At 40.5% G+C, this 24,854-nt stretch overlaps 1 non-coding gene and 1 pseudogene across 1 annotated transcript; both read left to right on the top strand.

Moving 5' to 3' along the window:
- The first annotated feature begins 12,847 nt into the window (after positions 1–12,847).
- LOC131147517 (5.8S ribosomal RNA) lies at positions 12,848–13,003 on the top strand. The gene has a single exon (XR_009134882.1). It is a non-coding gene; the product is annotated as a 5.8S ribosomal RNA (ribosomal RNA).
- A 251-nt stretch (positions 13,004–13,254) lies between these two features.
- On the top strand, positions 13,255–16,015 carry LOC131147511 (28S ribosomal RNA; annotated as a pseudogene).
- Positions 16,016–24,854: the final 8,839 nt, after the last annotated feature.

Here is a 24,854-nt window from a genome sequence, read left to right as displayed (position 1 = left end):
CATAGTGCATGCAATGACCTAGTGCATGGCATGACCTAGTGCATGGCATATTGTGTGTGGGTCCTACATGGCATGGCTTAGTGCATGGCCTAGTATGTGTGGCTACTATATGAAATGACATAACATGACACCACACGACATGGCATGACACTACACGACACGACATGACATGACACAATATGAAATGACACGACATGGCATGACATGACACGACATGACACGACACGACACGACACGACACGTCATGACATGACACGACATAGTGCATGGCCTGGTGTGTGTGTGTATCACTAATATATGACATGACACGACACGACACGATATGGAAAGACACGACATAACATGACACGACATGAAACGACATGACAAGGCATGACACGACATATCCTAGTGCATGACATAGTGTGTGTCATGGCCTAATGTGTGCGACTACTGTATGACATGACTTATTGCATGGCCTTGTGTGTGTATGGCTAATACATGACATGACACGACATGACATGACACGGCATGACACAACACGAAACGACACGACATGACAAGACATGACATGACCTAGTGCATGCAATGACCTAGTGCATGGCATGACCTTGTGCAAGACATGACCTAGTGCATGACATGACTTAGTGCATGACATATTGTGTGTGGGTACTTCATGGCATGTCTTAGTGCATGAGCTAGTGTGTGTGGCTACTACATGACATGATATGACATGACACGACACGACATGGTTTGAAACGACACAACACGACACGAAATGACACAACATGTCATAAGACGACATGACATGACATGACACGACACAACACGACACGACATGGCAAGACACGACAAGACATGGCATGACAAGACATGACATGACACAATACGAAACAACACGACAAAACATGGCATGGCATGATATGACATGACATGGTATGACATGACACGACACGACACGACGCAACATAATATGACACGACACAACACGTCATGACACGACACGACATAGTGCATAGCTTAGTGTGTGTGCTAATACATGACACGGCAGGACACGACATTATATGGCATGACACGACATGACAAGACACGACATGACATGGCATGACACGACATTTCATGACATGACATGTCCTAGTGCATGGTTAGTGCATGACATAGTGTGTGTCAAGGCCTAGTGTGTGTGACTACTACATGGAATGACTTAATGCATGGCCTAGTGTGTGTGGCTAATACATGACATGACACAACATGACACGACATGACATGACACAGCATGACACGACACGACACAACATGACACGACATGACATGACCTAGTGCATGCAATGACCATGTGCAAGACATGACCTAGTGCATGACATATTGTGTGTGGGTACTACATGGTATGACTTAGTGCATGGCCTAGTGTGTGTGGCTACTACATGACAAGACATGACATGACACGACACGACACGACATGACATGGCATGACACAACACGACATGACACAAAACGACACGACATGGCAAGATACGACATGACATGGCATGACATGACAAGACATGACACGATACAACACGACATGACATGACATGGCATGACACGACAGGACAGGACAGGACATGGCATGAAATGACACAACACGACATGACAGGACAGGACAGGACATGACAAAACACGACACGACATGACACGACACGACATAGTGCGTGGTCTAGTGTGTGTGGCTAATACTTGACTCGACACGACACGACATGACATAACACGACATGACATGACATGGCATCACACGACATGTCCTAGTGCATGGTTAGTGCGTGACATAGTGTGTGTCATGGCCTAGTGTGTGTGGCTACTACATGGCATGACTTAATGCATGGCCTAGTGTGTGTGTGGCTAATACATGACATTACACGACATGACACGACATGACATGGCATGACATGACACGACACGACATGACACGACACGACACAACATGACATGACCTAGTGCATGGCATGAACTTGTGCAAGACATGACCTAGTGCATGCAATAACCTAGTGCATGACATACTGTGTGTGGGTACTACATGGCATGACTTAGTGCATGGCCTAGTGTGTGTGGCTACTACATGATGGCATGACATGACACGATAGGGCATGACACAACATGACATGACACGATATGACACGACATGTCATAACACAACATGACATGACAGAACACAACACGACACGACATGGCATAGTTCATGGCCTGGTGTGTGTGTGTGGCTAATACATGACATGACACGACATGACATGAAATGGCATGACACGACATGACATGGCGTGACACGACATGACATGGCCTAGTGCGTGACATAGTGTGTGTCATAGCCTAGTGTGTGCGACTACTATATGGCATGACTTAATGCACAACCTAGTGTGTGTGTGGCTAATACATGAAACGACACTACAAGACACGACATGACATGACACGGCATGACATGACACGACACGACATGACATGACACGACATGTCATGACCTAGTGCATGACATGACCTAGTGCATGGCATGAACTAGTGCATGACATGACCTTCTGTATGGCATGACCTAGTGCATGACATGACCTAGTGCATGACATATTGTGTGTGGCTACTACATGTCATAGCTTAGTGCTTGGCCTAGTGTGTGTGGCTTCTACATGACATGACTTAGTGCATGGCCTAGTGCATGGCCAAGTGTGTGTGGCTACTGTATGACATGACTTAGTGCATGGCCTAGTCTATGTGGCTAATGCATGACATGACGTGAGATGACACAACATGGCATGACATGACATAATCGGTGGGCGGGGCCGTTGGGTAGCATCATGGGGATAAGCAATGATCACATATGAAGTATTCCTTTGATCATTTTTTCTTAAGCAAGCCCATTGGAATGAAGCCATGATGCACCCTCCTTGAAGGCCTAACCATAAAAAAAAATCGAACTAACCCGCATGCCCTGCATTGCTTTCTTCCACGGCATGTTTCTAGCCTTCCTAGAGTGAAAAACCCAAAATAAAAGTACCCAAGGCCTCCAAATGGAATGCTCTACCTCCCCATAAATTCTCATAATTTTCTGAATTTATTTGCTATTTTCCCTAAATTTTCCATTTTTTAATTCAAAAATTAATAAAACTACACCAGAGCCTGTAAAATTCAAAATTTTTTTTTGGTCATAGCCTTTGTTATGAAATTCCCATGATAGAAAACATCTCCCAAAAATTTTTCTCCCCCTTCATAAAATTTAACCAAATCGCGTGACTTGCACACAAACGTGATCGGAATGTTTCTTGTCTTATTGGATTGAAAAATCAAAAAAAATTTTCATAAAGCCTCCAAATGTGAGCCTCTACCTCTCCAAAAAATCTCATAATTTTTTGAATTTATTTTCTATTTCTCTTGAATTTTACTTATTTTTAATTAAAAAATTAATAATAATTACACCGGAACCTAGAAAATTCCGAAATTTTTTTTAGAGGTAGCCTTTGTTATGTCCTTCCTATAATTGAAAATATATCCCAAAAAATAGTGACAATTGATTAAAGAAAACCCTAGTATGACTCATCGGACAAGTTGATGTTTCCTTGTGCCAGACCCAAAATGACATATAAAGCTCTTTAGGCGGGACCGTGCGGGGGGGGGGGGGGGGAGCACTTGTCAACGGTGGGCTAGCCACATGGCCCTTCATTGACATGCTCTGGGCATCGTTGACACTCATGTTGTCATTATTGGGTCATACGGTTAACCAAATGCTTATCGTTGACAACCATTCGTGGCCATGCGCGAATGTGTAGTGGGAATTGTTGACATTCATATTTGTCACCATTGGGCCATGCAATTAACCAAATGCTTATCATTGAAACAACCATTCGTGGCTATGCACGAATGTGTAATTGGCGTTGTTGACATTCAAATTTGTCATTGTTGGGCCATGTGGTTAACCAAATGCTTATCATTGACCAACCATTCGAGGCCATGCGTGGATGTGTATTGGAAACTTTTGACATTTGGATTTTTCATTGTTGGGCCATGTGGTTAACCAAATGCTTATCATTGACACAATCATTCATGGCCATGCATGAATGTATAGTGGACGTTGTTGAGATTTGGATTTGTCATCGTTGGACTATGCGATTTAGCAAATGATTACTTTTGACACAACCATTCATGGCCATGCGCGAATGTGTAGTGGGTGTTGTTGACATTCAGATTTGTCATCATTGTGGTATGTGGTTAACCAAATATTTACTTGATGACACATAATGATGCATAACCATGTGGTTAACCAAATGCTTACTTGATGACCCGTAACCATGCATGGTTATGTGCGGGTGTGCTGTTGGCATTGTTGACATTCAAATTTGTCATTGTTGGGCCATGTGGTTAACTAAATAGGAGATGTGGCCATGCCTGTGTCTTCATGGTGTTGCCTAAATGATGTGCCTTGATAATGAGCAATATGTGCACGGTAGCCCCATGTCAAGTCGGTTGGATGCTTTTATATGCATGGTAGGACCACGCCAAGTCGTTTTGATGCATGGTAGCCCCATGAAAATTTGGTTGGATGCTTTTATGTGCCCCATGCCAACTTGGATGGATGCTTCTTGATATGTCCATTTTCCACATTCACAAAGTAAAATCATTGTCTTTATTTATTTTCTTAGCCCAACAACACCCATTAGTTGCATGTTTATGTAATTATGCTATTACATTCGGCTTATGATGGTCATTGATGCTTATGTTTAAGCCAAAGTGATAGCAAAGTTACATAAATATGCCATTGCATATATCCCTTTTTTGTGATAGGCCTACTTATTGATGTTACCTCTTCATGTTTTCATTTGTACATTTTATTTGTAATCCCTACCAGACCTTGTTGAGTGCATGCATGTGCAATTATGCTATTGCACTAGGTTTACGATGGCCATCAATGCCTATGTATTGTCACTGGGCATTGATTTTATTATGTTTAAGCCAAAGCAATGGTGGATTTGGACTTGTATGCCATTCAATATCTATTTTATAGATCAAAATGATTACAAATACTTTCATATTTTTTTCCTATTTCCTTTGTTAGCTTTACTTGTTAAGTACATTGTTTATGCAATTATGCTATTGCACCAAGCTTACGATGGCCATCAATGCTTATATCTTGATAATAAGTGTTGATTTTCTTGTGTTTGAGCTAAAGTAATAACAGATTTGCATTTATATGTCATTAAATATCTTTATTTTCTTTCGTAGTCCTACTCATTGACGTACCTTTCATTTATTGGTTTCTTTGTTTTCTTTGTTAGCCCTTTACCAATCCTATTACATCAAGCTTATAAGGGCCATCAATACTTATATCTATTCACTGGGTATTGATTTCCTTTGATATCTCTCTACCACACCCAATTTTGTGGATGTTTATACAATTATGCTATTTTATCTGTTTTATGATAGCCATTGATGCCTATCTTGTTGACATTTGATGTTGATTACTTTCATTTAAAGCTAATATAATATCTTATTTGTGTTTACATGCATTCCCTATACTTTCACTCTTGAAGCATGTTCTCTGAGGAATTGTTGGTTATGTTGTTGTCGCGCCTAGCGGTGCTTCTACAATCCTACTCAATGTGTGTATATTTGTGCGAGGCTTTTTGCCTAGTGAATTACATTGCATTTTGTTGGGTTTGTGGTCAAGTGTACGCGATGGTGTGTGAGTGGCCATTGGTTTGTATGGGTTTGCTGACTCTTTGCTTATGCTGAGAACTGTACTCATGCATTCCTTTTCATTGTTGCTTCAAGTGAATTGCTTCCTTGGGCAAAATATTGATTCCTGTGTTGCCTACCTAAGTTAAAGGAATTATCGATTGATGTCTCTATTTTTGCCATACGCCTTTTTTAGGGGCGTATAGTGAACTAAGAAGCAACCTATACTATCCATGCATATGCCTCACTTGTGTGTCTTATGCTCATGGTTTGTTCAGGTTCAATTGCTCGTGCTCTTCGATACAAAAGATTGTGCGGGGATGGGGTTTACACTCCAATGTGCCCTTAACCAAGTGTTTATCACTTGATGCAATACACGACGACGACACTTGCTTTGATTCCCTTTTAGGCTCATACTATGTCGGTGTCGATAAGGAATGCTACTTGGTTGATTTTGCCAGTAGTCATATACTTTTCTCAAAGATTAAGCCATGCATATGTAAGTATGAACTTCTTTAGACTGTGAAACTGCGAATGGCTCATTAAGTCAGTTATAGTTTGTTTGATGGTATTTGCTACTCGAATAACCGTAGTAATTCGAAAGCTAATACGCGCAACAAACCCCAACTTCTAGAAGGGATGCATTTATTTGATAAAAGGTCGACGCAGGCTTTGCCCATTGCTCTGATGATTCATGATAACTAGACGGATCGCACGACCTTGGTGCTGGTGACACATCAATCAAATATCTGCCCTATCAACTTTCGATGGTAGGATAGTGGCCTACCATGGTGGTGATGGGTAATGGAGAATTAGGGTTTGATTCCAGAGAGGGAGCCTAAGAAATGGCTACCACATCCAAGGAAGGCAGTAGGCGTGCAAATTACCCAATCCTGACATGGGGAGGTAGTGACAATAAATAACAATACCGGACTCTATGAGTCTGGTAATTGGAATGAGTACAATCTAAATCCCTTAACGAGGATCCATTGGAGGGCAAGTCTGGTGCCAGTAGCCATGGTAGTTCTAGCTCCAATAGCTTATATTTAAATTGTTTTAGTTAAAAAGCTTCTTGTTGGACCTTGGGTTGGGTTGACCGGTCCGCTTTTTTGTGTGCATTGGTCATCCTGTCCTTTCTATTGGTGATGCGCTTCTGGCCTTAATTGGCCGGGTCGTGCCTCTAATGCTATTACTTTGAAGAAATTAGAGTGCTCAAAGAGAGCCTATGCTCTGGATACATTAGCATGGAATAACATCATAGGATTTCGGTCCTATTCTGTCGACCTTTGGGATCGGAGTAATGATTAACAGGGACGGTCAGGGGCATTCGTATTTCATAGTCAGAGGTGAAATTCTTAGATTTATGAATGAAGAATAACTGCAAAAGCAATTTCCAAGGATGTTTTCATTAATCAAGAATGAAAGTTGGGGGCTTGAAGACGATCAGATACTGTCCTAGTCTCAACCATAGACGATGCCAACCAGGGATCAGCGGATGTTGCTTATAGGACTCCGCTAGCACCTTATGAGAAATCAAATATTTTGGGTTCCGAAGGGAGTATGGTCACAAGGCTGAAACTTAGGGGAATTGAAGGAAGGGTTAATTTGACTCAACATGGGGAAACTTACCTGGTCTAAACATTGTAAGGATTGACCGACTGAGTGCTCTTTTTTTTTTTTATCAAAAGGGTAAAAATTATACTCATCAAATGCATACTTACAGCTACACTGGGCATACCCAGGTCACAACATGATACATCAAAACCGAGGCATCCCTGGGGGCCAATAATGGCCACTCACATAATCCACACAATTCCAAGCTTTCTACAACCCTACTCTACTGAGTACATATCAAATTTGTCAAAAACTGCCTTATAGGTGTATTTTTGTATTACCTTCAATAGATCTATAGGGGAGATTACATGATTTTCAAATCTACTTCTATTCCTAAAGTGCCAAATAAAATATACCGTCGCAGCAAATCCTTTACTTTTTCCTACAGCTTGTACACCACTTCCTTTTGATTCTTTATGTATCCACTTAGCCGCAGCCTTGATAGTTGTCATGGACCTTCTAAGCCCCAACCATTTCTTTATGCCATTCCACACTTCAACAAATTTGCAGCTAAAGAATAGGTGCTCCAGGTTCTCCATTTCTTCCTTACAAAACACACATCTTTGGTCAATTCCTTCTACTAGTATCTTATCACAAGTGTAATTTCCTTTTTATTCCCAACCATAAACAGAATGTATGTTTTGGTATATTTACCAGTCTACCAAACCTCCTTCACCCATGGAATCCTTTGGTTTTTTGTTCTCAAAAAATCATAATAATGGTGGGAATTATTTTTCCAGTCTGTTCATCATTTCAATGGCTTCTACAGTACTCCCAACTTTTTGCATAATCAAATTCTTTAACTCCACAATATTCTTAAATAGAGGGGAATCACCCTTGCTTGAAACAGCTTCCCATATTTCAGCTTCTTTCAAATAATATTGATGTACCCATGTAGACCAAAGGCTATCTTTCTTTGAATGGATATTCCAGAGAGTTTTCATCAAAAGGGCTTTGTTCCATATCTTTAAGTCTACCACTCCCAAGCCACCTTCAGCTTTTGGTATGTAGATCTCTTTCCAGCTTACTAGTGGCTTTTTACTTACTCCCCATAGTAAGACTCTGCACAATTTAACAACATGATTCAGAATATTTAAAGGAATGGGAAAGATAGCAAGCCAAAAGCATTTGATTCCCTGAACAATTGAGTTGATTGTCTCAAGCTTGCCAGCATATGAAAGAGAATGTCCTGGCCAACCCTTAAGTAGGTTCGAAATACTGTCAATTAAAGGTCTATAGTGCATTGCATTTAGTCTAGCTGACAATAATGGAATACCCAAATATTTGAAGGGGAACTCCCCCAATGTCATGCTTGTTAAATTCATAACATCTACCAATTCCTAATTCTTCATACCTGCCTGATAAATATTAGATTTCTGGTAATTAACCGTAAGACCTGAGTAGCAGGAGAATTTTTCTAAGCACTCCATCAGATACTTCACCGATATGACATATCTTCAGGAAAACAACATTAGATCATCAGCGAATGCCAAATGGGTGATCCTCAAGTCTTCACACTTCGGGTGGAATCTAAAATTGAACCTGCCATTAATTCACTTAAGCAGCCTTGATAGGTACTCAATACAGATTACAAATAATAGGGGAGATGGGGGATCCCCTTATCTCAGACATTTCCTCCCTTTGAAGAAGCCTCTCAGCCTCCCATTTAAAGAGACAGAGAAGGAGGTAGTCATGACACACTCCATAATCCATTTTATCATTTCCTCAAGGAAATTCAGGTGCACCAACATATCTTTTTTGAAAACCCACGACACTAAATCATAAGCTTTCTTCAAATCTATTTTCAACATATATCGTGATGAGACTCTTTTCCTTGCATAGCCCCTCACTAACTCCTTAATCAAGTAAATTTTTTCTACCATACATCTCTAACTAAAAAAAGCAGCCTGTGCAGGACTAATAAAATCTTCAAGAGCTGGCTTGATCTTTGCTGCAATAAGTTTTGAAACTACCTTATAAAACACATTACGACAAGAGATAGGCTTGTAGTCATTTACTGTGCTTGCGTGGAATAGTTTGGGTATTATAGCAATGCTTGTATGGTTTATCTGCTTTAGCAGCTTTCCATTTTGGAAAAATTCCTCAACAGCTGCAATAAAATTAGTACCAACAGTGTTCCAGGCCTTTTTGAAAAATCACGAGGAATAACCTTCAGGGCCAGGTGACTTGTCTTCACCAATCCCAAACAAAGCCTCCTTAATTTCCTCATGAGTTATAGGCTTCATCATACCAATTCTTCTTGACTCACTAAGCACTGGTCCATTATTGACCACCTATACATCTATTTCTGCACAATCTTTCTCCATTCCCAGTAGCTAGGTATAGTAAGATACAAACTCTTCAGCCACCTCATCATGTGATCTAGTATTTTCACCATTCTGCTTCATGACCGATGCAATGTGGTTCTTGTTCTTATTTCTCCTTAGCACTGCATGAAAAAAAGAGGATCCCCTGTCACTGAATTTCAAGTATTTACACTTAGCCATTTGGGCTAGGTACATTCTATTTGCATCCTCAAGTTTCACTACTATGTTTCTTTTAATACCCAATTCCCTTTGGAGTTCACAACTAGCAGGTAAATCATGTAGCTTCTCTTGGATCTCCACTAGCTCAGCACTAGCTTTCTGTACATGAGAAGATATATAAGAGGAGTGCTTGGCATTCTACTTCCTTAATGGCTTTTTAAAGGTTTGTAGTTTCTTGATGAAGCAAAATTGTCTACTCCCTATATAATTCTTCTGCCATTCCTCCTTGACTCTTTCCTAAAAGTCAAAATGTGTTGCCCACATATTGAAAAATTTGAAAGGACTCCTCCCCAATTCTTGGTCTGAAAATAAAGATACCAAGGCCACAGAGTGGTCCGACATGCTTCTAGGGAACTGGAAATTAACATGAGCCCTCCAATCTATCAAGAACCAACCTTGATTCACCATTACTTTGTCTAACTTACACCAAACTGAACCATTTGTCCAGGTAAGGTAGTAGCCAGAGGAGTTCACATCTGTCAGACCAGCCACATTAAAACAGTCACTGATGTCCTTCATTTCATAGTCAAATACAGGTACACCATTCCGCTTTTCCTCATCGTTTAGAACATAATTAAAATCACCCAAAAGCATCCATGACCTAAGCAAGGATAGGCTTGTCTAAACTATGTCCTTCCATATCGATCTTCTTTGCACTAGGGAATTAAAACCATAAATGAAACTCATAAGCATCTTATTAGCAGTTATAAGAAATTTCACGAGACAATGTATGACCTGCTCATTCATATGATGCACCTGTAATTTAACCTTTTGTGGATTCCAAAAAATTAAAATTCTCCCTACATCATGAATCTCAAAGTTATTTGTTTGTTCCCATCCTCTAAACTTCCTAAACTTTATTATCTTCAACTTCTCCAAGGACAACTTTGTTGCTAAAATCCCCATCACATCTATTTTATTTATTAAAATGAGATCTTCAAACCCTTTTTGTGTTAGGGGTTTGTTAGCCCCCTGATATTACATACAACTGTCTTCATTAGGCATGAGAGAGGCCAGCCCCTCCTTTCTTATTTGATTGGGTATAAGCACCTCCTTTTTTTCCAGCTTTCCTATGCTTAGCAGTAATAAACCCCTTATTCCTTTATTGGAATGGCCCAGATTTCCTCTTTTTGCTCCACCAATAGCCCCTAAAGCATTTACGACCTGCTGGTTCTTAGATTGACATGCATCAGGATGATGCATCCCATTCAACTCCATACCCCTCTTCCCATAATCCATGCTCCTTTGGGAACAGCATATTGCTGGATCATCAACAAGACCACCACCCCTAGGTGCCTCATCTCCATATTCCTCAGGTGCCAGCTCTTCCTCACCTATGATTAATTCAGCCGCATAATTTTTCTCCTTAACTACAAATCCCCCTTTCACCTGTAGGACACTCCTCAGTTTCTCACATACAGTTTTAGGAAATAAATCACACACACCAGGTTGCTCTAGCAGTCAGTCTTATCCACCCAATTCGACCCTACATTCATGTAGAGGGAGTGAGAGTGTATATCATTACCCCCAGGAACCATTGCTTCACTTCTCCCTTTACAGTCTAGAGGCCTATTAGATAATTCTGCATCAAAATCAGAATCTCCAACCTTCTCTTTCCCCACCTCCTTTTTCTCCTGATTGTTATCCTGTAAGCTTCCTTTTGGATTTTCAGACATAGGTCTTTTGCTCTGTTTTTCCTTATCCATGCCAACTTCAGCTTTGCCTTTTCTAATTCCATAAAAGTTGATAGAGTGACCTACATATTTACAGTAGGTACAGTACTTGGGTAGGTTCTCATACACAACCTCCTACATCATTTCATCACCATCAAGTAAGACTACCTTTACTGAATGCTTTGTTTCTTTCGCAACATCAATCTCCACAAGTGCTCTGGCATAGGAGATTCTAGCCTACATCATGGTCAATTTATCTACACACAGTGGCTTTCCTAGTTCAAAGGCAATCCTACCCAAAGCCACCAGATTCCACATTTCAATCAGTAGGTTCTTTAACTGCACCCATACCGGCAGAGTGATCCTATGCTCAAGAGCAAATTGGAATTGTTTAGGCATCTTTTTCATGAACAAAGTTTTGCCATGAACCACATAACGTGCCTTCTGCAACACTTCTTCCAATTCACCCTATTTCTGAAAACTGAACACCACCCATCCATCTTCATGTCTGATGTAGTTAACTCTTAATTCTATGGGTGGTGGTGCATGGTCGTTCTTAGTTGGTGGAGCGATTTGTCTGGTTAATTCCGTTAATGAATGAGACCTCAGCCTGCTAACTAGCTATGTGGAGGTAACCCTTCATAGCCAGCTTCTTAGAGGGACTATAGCCAATTAGGCCACGGAAATTTGAGGCAATAACAGGTCTATGATGCCCTTAGATGTTCTAGGTCGCGCGCGCACTACACTGATGTATTCAACGAGTCTATAGCCTTGGCCGACAAGCCTGGGTAATCTTTGAAATTTCATTACGATGGGGATAGATCATTGCAATTGTTGGTCTTCAATGAGGAATTCCTAGAAAGAGTGAGTCATCAGCTCGTGTTGATTACGTCCCTGCCCTTTATATACACTGCCTATCGCTTCTACCGATTGAATGGTTCGGTGAAGTGTTCGGATTGCGACGATGTGGGCGGTTCGCTGCCAACGACCTCGCAAGAAGTCCACTAAACCTTATCATTTAGAGGAAGGAAAAGTCGTAACAAGGTTTCTATAGTTGAACTTGCGGAAGGATCATTATCAATACTTGCCAAAGAATGACCCACGAACATGTTATTTACATAATGGTGATTGCTTCATGCTCACCTCACCCTTGTCGATTTGAACATTGCAATGAAGGTGTTCCCCATTTTTTATTAAATAAGAAATCATGTTTGTTTGCATGCTCATTTCGATGAGTTTCACAATAACCCGGGCACGACATGCACCAAGGAATTGAAATGAAAGAACATTCTCTTGTTGCCTTGTCTACTATGCAATGAGATGTGTTTATTTTTGAACTATAAGGACTATCGGCAATGGATATCTCAGCTCTTGCATCAATGAAGAACACAAAAAAATGTGATACTTGGTGTGAATTGCAGAATCCTGTGAATCATTGGGTCTTTGAACGCAAGTTGCACCAGAAGCCATTAGGCTGAGGGTACGTCTGCCTGGGTGTCACATGATCTGTCACCCTAAAACCTCTCCCAAAAAACATTGTTGGGGGTGGGATACTATGTGGGTGGATGTTGGCCTCCCGTGCACTTAGTTTTGGGCGGTTAGTTGAAAATATGAGGTCTAGACGACACACAAAATAGCGATTGGTGGTTGTTAAACCCTTTCATTATGTCATACTCCATCGTTTGAGTTGTGTTGATGTAAGGATCTCACTCAACCCTTTATATTTGTCTATAAGAGACAATAATCTATCACGACCCCAAGTTAGGAGGGGCTACCCGCTGAGTTTAAGCATATTAATAAGTGGAGGAAAAGAAACTCACAAGGATTCCCTTAGTAACGGTGAGCGAACTGGGAAGAGCCTAGCTTGAGAATTGGAAAACAATGTTGTTCGAATTGTAGTTTATAGAAGCATCCTCTGCGATGAACCAGGCCTAAGTCCGTTGAAAGGGGGCACCGGAGAGGGTGAGAGCCCCATCGTGCTCAGACCCTGTTGCATTACAAGGCGTTGTTGGCGAGTCGGGTTATTTGGGAATGCAACCCTAATTAGGCGGTAAATTCCGTCCAAGGCTAAATATTGGCGAGAGACCGATAGCAAACAAGTACCACGAGGGAAAGATGAAAAGGACTTTGAAAAGAGAGTCAAAGAGTGTTTAAAATGTCGGGAGGGAAGCGGATGAGGGCTGATGATGTATCTCAATCGGATATGGAATGGTGATAAGTCGATCCACCAATCAACTCGGGATGTGGACGGATGTGGATTGTGGCAGCGTCCTAAGCCCAAGCTGTTGATATGCTTGTGGAGATGTCGTTGCTATGATCGTGGTGGGTAGTGCGGGCTGTTATGGCGTGCTTATGCACTTGCGCGCTCTGGGCATCGGCCTGCGGGGTCCTCATTTGACCCGTCTTGAAACACGGACCAAGGAGTCTGACATGTGTGCGAGCCAACAAGTGAGTAAACTCGTAACGCATAAGGAAGCTACTTGGCAAGATCCCCTTTTGGGTTGCACCGCTAACCGATCTTAATCTTCTAAGAAGGGTTCGAGTGTGAGCATGCTTGTTGGGACCCGAAAGATGGTGAACTATTCCTGAGCGGGGCGAAGCCAAAGGAAACTCTGGTGGAGGCCCGCAGCGATACTGACATGAAAATCATTCATCTGACTTGGGTATAAGAGTGAAAGAGTAATTGAACCATTGAGTAGCTGGTTCCCTTTGAAGTTTCCCTTAGGATAGCTGAAGCTTTGTCAAGTTCTATCAGGTAAATCCAATGATTAGAGGCATCGGGGGTGCAACGCCCTCGACCTATTCTCCAACTTTAAATAGGCAGGACAATATAGCTACTTTGTTGAGCCATGTTATGGAATCGGTAGTTCAAAGTGGGCCATTTTTTGTACGCAGAATTGGCGATGTGGGATGAACTGGAAGTCGGGTTACGGTGCCCAACTGCGCGCTAACCTAGAACCCACAAAGGGTGTTGTTCGATTAAGACAATAGGATGGTGGTCATGGAAGTTGAAATCTGCTAAGGGGTGTGTAAGAACTCACCTACCGAATCAACTAGCCCCAAAAATGGATGGCACTAAAGCGCGCAACCTATACTTGGCCGTTGAGGCAATTGCCAGGTCTCGATAAGCAAGAGGACGCGGCGGTTGCTGCACAATTTTAGGCGTGAGCTTGGGTGGAGCTTCCGTCGATGCAGATCTTGGTGGTAGTAGAAAATATTCAAATGAGAACTTTGAAGGCCAAAGAGGGGAAATGTTCCATGTGAATGGCACTTGCACATGGGTTAGTCAATCCTAAGAAGCAGGGGAAGCCCGTTTTATAGCGCCGAGTGCGCGGACTTTGAAAGGGAATCGGGTTAAAATTCCTAACTTGGGATGTGGTGGTTTATGGTAATGTTAGGAAGTCTGGAGACATCACCATGGGCCTCGGGAAGAGTTATCTTTTCTATTTAACAACCCACCCTCCCTAGAAACAGCTCGGCCAGAGGTAGGGTCCAGCGACTAGAAGAGCACAGCACGTCTCGCGGTGTCCGATGTGCCCTTGGCGGCTTTTGAAAATCCAGAGGACAGAGTGCCATCCACACCCAGTCGTACTCATAACCGCATTAGGTCTCCAAGGTGAACAACCTTTTGTCAACGGAACAATGTAGGCAAGGGAAGTCAGCAAAATGGATCTGTAACCTCAAGAAAAGGTTTAGCTTTGAGGGCTGGGCATGGGCGTCCTAGTATTGAAATTGTCAGCTGTTGATGGACTGCTTGAGCTACTCTCGGGGTGAGAGCGGGTCGTCACATGTTGCTCGGGGGACGAATTGGGAATGGCTCCTTCGGGGGCCTTCCTCAGGCGTCAAACAGTCAACTCATAACTGGTACAGGCAAGGGGATTCCTTTGATGTCGGATCTTCGAAATTTGAAGCTTGAGGTGTCAGAAAAGTTACCACAAGGATAACTGGCTTGCGGCAGCTAAGTGTTCATAGCGATGTTGCTTTTTGATCCTTCGATGTCTGCTCTTCCTATCATTGTGAAGTAGAATTCACCAAGTGTTGGATTGTTCACCCACTAATAGGGAACGTGAGCTGGGTTTAGACTATCGTAAGACAGGTTAGTTTTACCCTACTGATGACAGTGTTGCAATAGTAATTCAACCTAGTATGAGAGGAACCGTTGATTCACACAATTGGCCATTGAGCTTGGTTGAAAAGCCAGTGGCGCGAAGCTACCGTGCGTTGGATTATGACTGAATGCCTTTAAGTCAGAATCTGGGCTAGAAGCGATGCATATGCCCATTGCCCATTTGCAGACCCTTAGTAGGGGCCTCATAACCCCAAAAGGCACGTGTCGAAGGTCAAGACCTCGCGGTAGATGAGTCGTGTAGGCTTCCTTAAAGTAAAATTTCTATCAAACAGTGGGTAGAATCCTTTCTAGACGACTTAAATATGTGACGGGATATTGTAAATGGCAGAGTGGCCTTGCTGCCATGACCCATTAAGATTCAAGCCTATGTCGCTTCGATTTGTCCCTCCGCAATTCAAGAAAAATGGCTAGAGGTTTGAAACTTAAATGAGAGCACATAATGCTCAAGTGTATCAAGTATAAAAGAATGGCATCGAGAGTACATGTGGGGCGATGCGCTGTTTTCTGTGTGTAGCGTTGACATTCCTACATGGCCATGCGGTGATATGCATTGACATGCTATGTGCAGTGTTGACATTCATATTGTTATCATTGGGCATAGTGCATAGTGCACGGAGACACTAAACCACACGTGGCTTTACGATTTATTGAGATTCAAATTTGTCATCTTTGGGCCATGTGGTAACATGCGTTGACATTCGAATTGTTCATCGTTGGGCATAGTTCACGGTGACATTAAACCACGCGTTGCCTTACGCATTGTTGAGATCCGGATTTGTCATCGTTGGGCCATGCGGTGGCATGCATTGACATGCTGTGTGCAGTGTCGACATTCGAATTGCCATCGTTGGCCCATACATTGACATGTGTTGACATGTCAGCACTGACATATTAGCGTTGACATGCGGTAACATAACAAAAGAGCCTATTGGATAAAGCACTAATTTTGTAAAATAGAGGCTGGATTCTCATGATTAATGCATGGCATAAACACATAGTCACTGTATGGCCTAGTGTGTACATACTATATACCGCGGCCTACTATCCATGCACACGCTGGCGTTTGACATATAACTATGGCCTACTATGTGTGGCTACTACTTAGTGCATGGCCAAGTGTGTGTGGCTACTACATGGCATGACAAGGCTTAGTGCATGGTCTACTGTGTGTGGCTAGTACATCGCATGACAAGGCTTAGTGCATGGCCTAGTGTGTGTGGCTAGTACATCGCATGACAAAGCTTAGTGCATGTCCTAGTGTGTGTGGCTACTACATGGCATGACAAGGCTTAGTGCATGGCCTAGTGTGTGTGGCTACTATATGGCATGACAAGGCTTAATGCATGGCCTAGTGTGTGTGGCTACTACATGGCATGTCCTTGTGCATGGCCTAGTGTGTGTGGGTGCTACATGGCATGTCCTTGTGCATGGCCTAGTGTGTGTGGCTACTACATGGCATGGCTTAGTGCATGACCTATTGTGTGTGGCTACTATATGGCATGTCCTTGTGCATGGCATGGCATGACATGACATGACATCACACACATGACATGACATGATATGACATGACCTAGTACATGGCCTAGTGTGTATGGCTAATGCATGACATGATGCGACATGACACAACATGACATTACACAGCATCACATGACATGACACGACATGACACGACACAACATGACATGACCTGACCTAGTGCATGACATAGTGTGTGTGGCTGCTACATGGCATGTCTTTGTGCATGGTATAGTGTGTGTGGCTTCTACATGGAATGGCTTAGTGGATGGCCTAGTGTGTGTGGCTATTACATGACATGACTTAGTGCATGACATAGTGTGTGTGGCTACTACATGGCATGACTTAGTGCATGACCTAGTGTGTGTGGCTACTACATGACATGACATGACATGACACGAGACGACACAATATGGCATGAAACAACATGACACGACACGACATGATAGGACATGACACGACACGACACAAAACGACGCGACATAGCTTGGTGTGTGTGGCTACTACATGGCATGGCTTAGTGTGTGTGGCTACTACATGACATAACATGACACAACACGACACGACATGACATGGCTTGATACGACCCGACATGACATGACATGACATGACACGAAATGACACGACAAGACATGGCATCGCATGACACAACACGACATGACATGACATGACACGACCCGACACAGCATAGTGCATGGCCTGGTGTGTGTGTGGCTAATACATGACATGACATGAAAGGACACGACACAACATGGCACGACACGACACAATATGGTATGAAACGACATGACATGACATGACACGACGTGACATGACATTTCATGATACAATATGACCTAGTGCATGATATAGTGTGTGTCATGGCCTAGTGTGTGTGGCTACTACATGGCATGACTTAATGCATGGCCTAGTGTGTGTGTGACTAATACATGACATGACACAACATAACACGACATGACATTACCTAGTTCATGATATGACCTTGTGCATGGCATGACCTAATGCATGATACGACCTAGTGCATGACATAACCTAGTGTATGGCATGACTTAGTGCATGACATGACCTAGTGCATGACATGACCTAGTGCATAACATGACCTAGTGCATGACATGACCTAGTGCATGACATATTGTGTGTGGATACTACATGGCATGGCTTAGTGCATGGCCTAGTGTGTGTGGCTACTACATGACATGACATGACACGACACGACACGGCACGACACAATATGACCTGACACGACATGTCATGAGACGACTGGACATGACACGACACGACATGACATGACATGGCAAGACACGACACGACACAACACTACACGACACGACACGACACCACATGGCACGGCATGACACGACATGACATGACATAACATGACACGACACAATAGGACAAGACACGACACAACATAGTGCATGGCCTGGTGTGTGTGCGTGTGTCTAATACACAATACGACACGACATGACACAACACAACACGAAACGATATGGCATGACACAACATGATATGACATGACACGACATGACATGACATGGAATGACATGACATGACATGACATGGCATGACATGACATGACCTAGTGCGTGGTTAGTGCATGACATAGTGTGTGTCATTGCCTAGTGTGTGCGACTACTACATGGCATGACTTAATGCATGACCTAGAAGTAACTGGCCCTTCTTTATTATGAAGGGGTCTGGTAAGCAATCATTGCTTGTCATTGGCTCCACCCAAGGCTGCTTGGTTGGCCACACGCGCTAATCCATATTGCACAATATAATAAAATGAATGGCATGAGAAGCATGTAGTCATGCCTATATATGACTAGTAATAAATGCACATGCATACATTAATTATACGTGTGCACTATGTAGTGTAAGTACAACACATTATAGGGTTAAATTTTTTTAAAATTATACCCTTATTGGTACGATGTTTTAAACAACTATACGTAAGATATTTTCAAAAGTTTTTTTAAAATTATTATGGACATTTTAAATATTTAACTTTGAGCATAAAGATTATTCTTATAAGAAAAATATTTTAAATCAGGGGCAAGTAATCCATAGCCATCAAGGAAATCCAAAAAATATTTTTTTCATCGACCTCAAATCTTTTTTTAAGAAAATAAGAAAAAAAGAAAAGAAAAATGGCACGTAACATGTGCTCTGCCATGGCAAATGGAACCTAAAAGCCTCTCAAACACGTACGTAGGTGTTGACTGTTGACTTTATGGAACGTAAAATTCTCAACACGCAATCAAAGAAAAGCATAGGAAAGATCATACAAAACAGATGTGAGCAATCATTGCTTGTCACTTTCCAGTAACAACCATTGTTTCCATCCCAAGCTGCCTCGTTGGCCTTGGCCTTAAACGCTAACTCACACATTGCATAATATAATTAAAATGAATGACAAAAAGTTGGTGTGGCAGACAAGAATTGATCCCCCAACCTTTCACATGTGCCCATCCTATAAAGAACGAAATGCTACGAGACAAATGTTAAGGGGCATGCATTTATAAAATTATTATAAACAAAATACAGTACAGATGTTGCTCATCATTTTCCTAGCCTCCGCCCCAAGCTGCCCGGAACAAACATGCATTGGCTCCTCCCTAAGCTGCTTGCTACGCTAAGTAAAGTTGCATAATATAATAAAATGAATGACAAAATATGGGGCTGCAAATATTTGATCCCCCGACCATCCACATCTAGCCATCCAATACAGACCAAACAGTCTATAAGGCAACTCGATGCAAGGGGAACATTTATTTAATTATTATAAACAAAATGCAACACATGTTGGACATCAAAAGGATAACGCAAGGATGATGGTTGGTCAAAGGTCAACTAAACTAGGACATCCTCTATTAAGAATTGCATGGGGGAACCTAGTTGCTTAAGATGGAGCACCGGAAAGATTTGCAATCTTTCCCTAAGTACAATAAAACCCCATTTTAAGGGGGAAAAAAACCAATTTTTTGAGAGAATAATGGACCAAACCACTCAAAAAGTTACATGGAATCAAAAAAAAAATCACCTATATTGGACACCCGAGTGCAAAGTTATGCCCTTTCAGAGTTTTATTACTTTCCTAACTCCTTTTTATGCGTTTAGCCCCTCCTAGATTGCCTTCCTTTTTCCTTTATTTTGATCTCATCATCTTCCTCTTCAAAAGACACACTAGATAGAGTGGTTATAGTGTCAGAATGGATGATGGAGCGCAAAGTTGTGTTCCTTTCTTGTTTGTCGTGCATGTACACACAAGTTTACCGTGAGTGGTCATAAAGATGCACTATTCTTGAATACTCTAAGGTAGTGCCACCATGGATTTTGGTACCCTTATCAAGTCAAAAAAAAAATTATTGAAATGCATAAAAAAGGTGGGAAAGTCAAGATTCAAAAAAGGGGAAAGGAGATCATTATTTGATCGGTGGGTTATTTTGGGAGATGGGAGAGAGAAACACCCATTTGATTTGCTTTATTTCTTCTAAATTTGCTTATTTGATGTCTTAAATTTCTGTGTCTCTAACTTGCTTATTGATTCTCATCAACCGGTTGGCTACTTCTTGATCACTTGAGTCACTTTCCAAGCTACTTGAGCTGGAGTCATCCTAAGTATTTGCTTTCATTGCTTTCTTCTTCTTCTTCTTCTTCTTCTTCTTCTTCTTCTTAGATTCTTTCTTTAGCCATGGAAAATCAGGTTTTATATCGCCTACCTTCATATAGTTATAACAAGTTGGGGGTTCAGCTTTTGTCTCTTTTTTACTTGATTCACCTTTGTTCGTTTTAGTTCCTCTAAATTTTCTAGCAAACCTTTTACTCTTTTTAAAGAATTTGCTTAGTCATCTAGTGAAAAATGCTAAGTCATTATCATCCAACTCATTATCTTCTTCGTCACTCGAGCTTTCCTTTGAAGCTTTGAGTGCAATGGGTTTCTTTTTTTTTTTCTAACTTCAGTTGTACCTTCATTATCCATCTCAAACGTGAGAAGCAACCCTATGAGCTCATCTAGGGACACTTTAAGTTTCTCCCTTCAGTTGTGGTAGTAGCCTTGAGTTCCCAAATAGGAGGAAGTCCTCCAGGGATTTTCCTAATCATTAAATATGTAGAGTAGTTCTTCCCTAGTGCATTCAGAGAGTTAATTATGTGAGTGAATACTAGTTCTTCCCTTGTGTATACTAGCTATGGACTCCTCTGGGTTCATCCTAAAGGCCTCATACTCACTAGTGAGCATGTCGATTCTACTATCTCTAACATCTACAGTTCCCTCATAGGTATCTAATTTGTCTCAAATTTCCTTTGCGGATTTGCATCCCATTATCTTATTAAACTAATTGGCATCTAGCACTTCTTGAGAGTTTATTTGTAGTTATTTCATATCAATCTCACTTAATTCGATTTCATCTTTGGAAATGTCCTTGTTATGTAGTCTTAGAAGGCACATAGTCGCCTTGGGTTAGTACTTTCCAGAATTTTCAATCCATGGTTTGTACGAATATTCTCATATGTTGATTCTAGAAGGTGTAGTTTACACCATAGAAAATAGGAGGTCTAAATTAGGATTGCCCTTCACTGAAAGAGGATACACCTATGTTGCCATTAAGACTTTTGTGTAACCAGTTGTGATACCAATTGAAAATAATGGTGTAATCCCAAAAGGGGCGTGAATTGGGTATTTTAAAAAATTATTTAGCGGAAACCTAGTTTATTTTAAACCTTTTAAATTATTCTAGTCACAACCTCACACCAATATCAACCACAATCTACTAATCAATGACAGTACTATACCAATGAACAATCCTAGATACCACAACTGAATTCAAGTATCAATACTTGTCTGAATTTTTAGCCAAAAACATAAACCATATAAATAACCAATATAAACCAATTTAATTACTTGAAGCAAACACAATCAAATATATGTGTTCAGCAAATTTTCCCAACAAATTCAAAACTGGATTATAAAAGTGCAGAATTGAAAGAGATAGGAAAAGAAGATTGAACATCGTATTTTTTACAAGGTTCATTTTATTGCCTTAAGAAATTTACTATGAGGATTTCCTCTTCCCACTCCATTCTATAGGTGAAGTATGCCTCTCTCCATTGGCAGGTGGAGACCCCTCTCTAACGAGAACACCCTCTCTCACTAGGCATCGATTCAATCCCTAAATCGTCAAATTGCAAAAACACAGCAATACAAGTTGTTTGTACAAGAAGAACACTCTTAGTGGAGTAGAAATTGTACAAATTAAAGCACTATATACTTCAAGATATCAATAATTGGAGCTCACAAAGATATCTAAAATATTCTGATTGTAGGATGAAGGATTTAGAAAATAAAAATCAGAATTTTGTCTAGGGTTTTCAGCGAAAACTCACAGCAGCTTTTCAAAGATTTGAATTGTATGTGCGAGTATTGTATGCCCTAATTTTATAAAAATCATCTTTATGTAGAGTAGGAAAAATTCTTACTGTTTTCCCCAAGTTTGGAAACGAAATCATTCGAATTTGGAAAGAAATCAGTGCTGTTAACAAATTTAAAACATAGAATTTAGTCACCTAACCCTGAGAGTTTAGTCGCCTCACCCTGTTCTATTTTCTTATTTACACTGGTAGTAGCATATTAGTCACTTGATAGATTGATTATCAGTAGCTTGAACACTATACTACTTAGTGTTTTTCATATTTTGATTCCAAAACTTCTTTTTGTTAACTTTGAAAAGTATTTTGTTAAATCCTATGAGCTTTAGTCACAATATTGAAATTAGAAGTACTTACATGAGACTCTAAAAAGATAAATATAATTAAATTCCTAAGTCTTCATGTCGTTATAGCTTCAATATTATCCAAGCTTGATCAATACTTAAGTACGCTTCACATTATTCATGATTTGTAGCTTTAAGTTTGAGCTTCATTCAGTCCTTTCAAGTAGAACCATTTACTTTGTGAAACACTTGATTCTTGAAACTTAACTTGAAAGCATAATTAGTAACCTTTATTTGTTATCATCAAAATGAGATTAAGCCTTCTCAGGCCAACAATCTTCCCCTTTTTGATGATGACAAATTAAGGAGCAAAAATGAGATAACTTTGATAAGGCTCCCATTCAAAATAAGCATGAAACACAAGAAAATATAATCAATATACAAATACATGTTCAAACTTTAACCATGATTTTGTGTTTCTCTTTTTAGAAATATTGCCCTCAACAAGTCATATCATGAATATAAACATGTACAAATGCTCATATCAAAATTTTAATATGACGTATTATATCAAGTTCCAGCAAATATAACATATATCAAACTAACATGTATTAATATTTCCTTAAACAACTTTCAATGTTCAGTACATTTTACAAGAGAAAATATTTAGCATTTAGCATAAATAACACATTTAGCATGAACTTATTTCAATATCAGTAGATATACTTGAAAAACTCATAACCCTTCTCATTCTCATTTTGCTATATTTCTCCCTTTTTTGACATTAACAAAAAGGAATAAATCAGAAAATTAACATGCATTTATTAAACATCATGCAATTCTCAAACTAAATATCTAGAAAGATGTCCATCAAGATATTTATTAAACAATATGCAAAAGATATACAATGATCTATGTCCAGCATGCATTTCACAAATAGAATATCATAATTTGGAGAGTAAGCAATGAAGATAAGAAAAGTGAAAGAAGTTTTTAAAAAAAAATACCAAGTATTAGAATATTACAATCCAAATTGTTTTTAGTGAAAGAAATTAAGAATAATCATCTAGTCTGAGTGGCCCACTTTTGAATAAGCCCAAATATCTTGAATCAGCTTATGAAGTGCTTCTTTGATCTTCCTGGATCTTGCTCTAGTAATAGGCCCAACTGGAACATGCAATGGATCCTTTAACGATGCTTGTTGATTCTCATCATTGGCCTTGGCCAGATTCTTCTAGAGTTTCAATCATGTTGATGAATCTTTGTTGCTCATATGAGTCATGCTCAAAGGGCCTCGACGAATTTGCTTGAGTCCATGCCTCTTGAATCAGTTCGTTGAGTGTAGCTTTAAATTTCCTTGCTCGTGCTCTCGTAATCGGCCCAATTGGCACTTGGACAAGTTCCTTTGAAGTTGTGCTATGATTTGCATCAATAACAAACCCCGACCCAATGATTATAGCTTAATCATGAACCGAAGGTATAAAATTTGAATGCCACAAGAAAGAATACTTGATAAGTTCGCAAATTCTCTAAAGAACCAAAAGAAGAAATAAATTCTCACTTTTTTCTTGATTTCTATTCAATGATCAATTTTGCTTTTACAATGGTGAGATATATATAGCTAGCATGGGGGACAAGGATATTAAACACTTAACAATTCCCACACAAGCATGAGAGATAAGGACATTAAATACTTAGCAATTCCCACACAAGCATGGGAGACAAGGACATTAAATACACCAACTTACTAGACACATTAATGACTCTCACAACTTACTAAAAACCCATGCACGCGAAGTTGTCTTGCAAATTACAAATTAAATGTAAAGACAAAAAGCCAAAAAATCAAATCCCATAATTGAAAAGCACACCATTAATGATGTAGAACCCCAAGAATGAACATTCAGAGACCCTAAATCAGATTTATCAAAACCCCAAAACCAAAATAAGATTCGATGTGGTAGTGGATCCTTGACCTATTGCTTGATGTGAAGCA

This window comes from Malania oleifera, chromosome 1, assembly GCF_029873635.1.
Source record: "Malania oleifera isolate guangnan ecotype guangnan chromosome 1, ASM2987363v1, whole genome shotgun sequence".
Taxonomy (NCBI): Eukaryota; Viridiplantae; Streptophyta; class Magnoliopsida; order Santalales; family Ximeniaceae; genus Malania; species Malania oleifera.
This window is presented reverse-complemented; position numbering and strand designations above follow the sequence as displayed.